Raw genomic sequence first — 3,910 nt, forward strand, 5'->3', positions numbered from 1 at the left:
CACAGCGGTTAAGCGTCTGCCTTCGGCTCAGGGCGTGATCCTGGCATTATGGGATCGAGCCCCACATCAGGCTCTTTCGCTATGAGCCTGCTTCTTCTTCTCCCACTTCCCCTGCTTGTGTTCCCCTCTCTCACTGGCTGTCTCTATCTCTGTCGAATAAATAAATAAAATCTTAAAAAAAAAAAAAGAGTGTTTACCTGAATGCCAGATGATGCTAACATTGTGACTTATGGTGGGGGCCTTGGGCTACACGGTATGTGCCTGCTCTCTGGGGGCTGGATATTGAAGGTCAGTCATGCAGGGAATCAGCCATGCCTATGTAACCAACCTCCCATAAAAACCTTGGATACCAAGCCTTGAATGAGCTTCCTAGGTTATACTCTGTGTGAGTTGTCACACACCCTTGCTGGGGAATTATGTGCTGTCCACATGACTCCACTGGGAGAGGACAGCTGGAAACCTATGCCTGGTGTCTCTTACACTTTGCTTTACGTGTCTTTTTCTATTGCCAATTGTAATCTGTATCCTTTAACTTTAATACACTTTAGTCATGATTATAGTGGCTTTGCTGAATTATGTGGGTCCTTCTCACAAATTATTGGACCTGAGGGTGGTCTTGAGGACCCCTGCACACAGTTGTATAACAAATTACCACAAATTTATTTTTCATCATTATTATTTTTGTTACATAAATTAACCCATTTATTATAGGTTAGCAGTGTCTCAAATGGTGGAGCTTCTACTGGTCATTCAAATCCTTCAGTCTCCTTCTGGTGGCTGACTTGACTGATGGCAGAAGTGGTGTTATAGGTCCAGGCACCATCTGCTACTGTTTTCATGCAGGAACTATAATGCCAGATCCCTGCAGCTCATGTTTTCACCTCAGTTTTGCCCCAGAAGGAGCAAGGATCTTTGACATGCTGGCTTATTTTAATCTTCTTCACCTTTTTCCTGAGGAAGGCACCATAATGGGTCCCATACTTACCAATGATGCCAACATTCTTCGTGCATTTAGCCACGTTGCCACAAACCGGATCTGAACCCAGAGAACCAGATTACCACAAATTTATTGACTTAAAAGAAAACATGCTTGTTCTTTCACAAGAATCTGGGCATAGATTAGCTGGGTCTCACAGGGTTGCAATCGGGATTGGCTGGGCTGTGTTCTTACCTGGAACCTCAACCAGGGAACAATCTGCTTCCGAGTTCACTCAGTTGTTGGCAGAACTCATTTCATTGTGGTTGTAGGACCGAGGGCTTCAGCTGCTTACAGGCTGCTGACTGCTCTCAGGCCCTTGAGGCTGCCTTCAGCTTCTGGTCAAAAGAGCCCTATGGGTCTCCCATCATGGCTGCTTACTTCTTCACAGCCAGCGAGGGAGAGAGAAAGTCTGTCAGGTGAGTTTGATACCAAGATGGAGTCTTACATCATCTGATGTAATCATGGAGTGATACCCCATTACCTTTTACTGTCTATTGTTGAATAGAAGCAAATCACATGTCTGCCCACAGTCACAGGGAGGGACTGTGATACCAGATGGTGAGATTATTGGGGAGGTCACCTTAGAGTGTGTCCAACACAAGTCTTAATGAGGAGCTTCACTGTAAAGGGAAAGAAAAATAGGGAATTAGCCAGAGGGTAGAGTAAGGTCAAAGCTTTTTGAGATGGGGAAAAATGTGCTGATGGGAGTGATTCAACAGATAGGAAATAATTGATGTAATGCTGCTTTACGGGTTAGCCATTCTATTCTTTTTAATATTAAATGTAATAAAAATTCTTATTTTGTCTTTCATATATCAGAAAAAACGTAACTTATGGGCCATTTTCCCCAAGTTAGAGTGGGGAATATATATGCTAGGGAAAGTTCAAGAAACGGTGATCATTTGGGATATGGGAGAAAAATCTTAGAGCTTATATTTTTATTCTTTTTATGCTACCTCCTACCAATTTTTATTTTTATGTTTTATAATATACAATGAGATATCAGTACAATATTATGAATAATTTATAAATAAACATACGTTTGGAGAGCATATTAACACATTTTTTACTGATAAGTTACCAAATAAAACTACAAAGTGCATTTCCCATTTTGTAAGTTTGTGTTTGGGGAAAAGATTTCATTCTACTTAATTTTTTCACCGAGTGATTTGAAGAAGTGACCATTTAAAACTAGTTTTCTGTTCTGTTTTTTTTTATAAAAAGGTATTGGTGGATCATGACAGGCCATTCGCTGTGATTTTTTAAACTTTCCCTTTTATAACTTTCAAGGTTTAGAAATTATTCTTCTAGGGGCGCCTGGGTGGCACAGCGGTTAAGCGTCTGCCTTCGGCTCAGGGCGTGATCCCGGCGTTATGGGATCGAGCCCCACATCAGGCTCCTCCACTATGAGCCTGCTTCTTCCTCTCCCACTCCCCCTGCTTGTGTTCCCTCTCTCGCTGGCTGTCTCTATCTCTGTCGAATAAATAAATAAAAAACCTTAGAAATTATTCTTCTAGAACACTTTTGCTAATACAAAACATGTAGTAATGTTTATATTTCAGTACTTACCAGTTTCTCTAAACCTCATAATTCTATTTTAGTAATAATAAATGTGACATATATCTCAGGTTAATTTGATTGAATTTATGTTAAATACTGATAGGGGGACCACTTTTCTGACATATTAGGGTCCTTTCTTGGCTTATCGCTGAGCCTACTTAGAAAATAATTTAGGCCCAATAAGCTATGAACTGTAGCAATCGTAATAAGAAAGAGTTTGGTAAACTGCCTTTTATAATATTCCTGCTCACTGAAAGGATTCCCGAAAAACTTTGTATTTAAGACTTACCCACAGCGCCATTTTGTCATTCTAAGATATACTCGTGGGCCTCAGAATACCCTATGATGGCTATTGCCACTGAAGGACTCATGGAGATGCCCTATCAATTGTGTGGCAATGTATTTGTCTGGGAGGGCAACACACATTTTTCAGTCTCCTGAAATACATGGTTTTCAATCTTTAGCTTTTGAGCCGTTTTGCCTACGGAGAGACCCCAGTGCAGTGCCCCCTGCTGGTGAATAGCAGCCGCGAGTTTGCATCATGTCAGTGATGGACAGAGTGGGTCCTTTTGCTGACACTGAGCCGGCGGTGATGCTGAGCCTGCCAGGTCATTTTAGATAAGGTCATGAGAGGAACAGAAGGTCGAATCGTTATAAAATGAGCAGCTCATGGTTTTCTCTACATTTTTTAGACATGTGATGATTTGCTATAGTTCAGTTTGGCTGATAGAACATGAACACTTCACAGAGATGTTTGTATTTCAGCCTCTGTCTTAGTTCATTTTACAAGCCATTTTGCCCTAATTCTCAGGAGCTGTGTTCTTGTTCATTGGGAAACCCAGCTTGAGGCTTAGCAGAGATTTAACTTAATTTAATTTAATTTTTTTTTAATTTAATTTTTTAAACATGAAATATTTTGAGTGTTCATTTTGTTAAACAATTAGAAAAACACTTCAAACAAAAAGCCTTTTCTTTTTAACTTCCTTGATATGAATTAGCACCCATGTGTGCAGATTTCTAAATGATGATAATTATGTTAAAGCAAATTAATTGAAACTAAGGACCCGATTAGTGTTTAGATTATTATTTTAACTTTGTCCTCTGTGAAGGTGATTGTTCTATAATGAATAGCTATAACATTAATTTCGCTCCCATAGTAGGTGGCTCTAATTTCTTCCTTTACATCTGTGGTGGGTATGTCATGGCAGTTATATTTTGGGTCGCCTTTCAGAAAGGTAGTACACACTTCAGGATTTTAGTGTCTTAGGTTCATGGACAAGTGGCTTGTCTGCTTAGGTAATTCCGGTGAAGCAGGAGGTGTAAATTTCCTTATTTTGCTTTTTTTTTTTTTTACTGTTATTTCATATGAGA

The 3,910-nt window shown here is 39.9% G+C and overlaps 1 pseudogene; it reads right to left on the reverse strand.

Moving 5' to 3' along the window:
* Positions 1-739: 739 nt before the first annotated feature.
* LOC109490548 lies at positions 740-2,567 on the reverse strand (annotated as a pseudogene).
* Positions 2,568-3,910: the final 1,343 nt, after the last annotated feature.

Source organism: Ailuropoda melanoleuca, chromosome 12 (assembly GCF_002007445.2).
Source record: "Ailuropoda melanoleuca isolate Jingjing chromosome 12, ASM200744v2, whole genome shotgun sequence".
Taxonomy (NCBI): domain Eukaryota; kingdom Metazoa; phylum Chordata; class Mammalia; order Carnivora; family Ursidae; genus Ailuropoda; species Ailuropoda melanoleuca.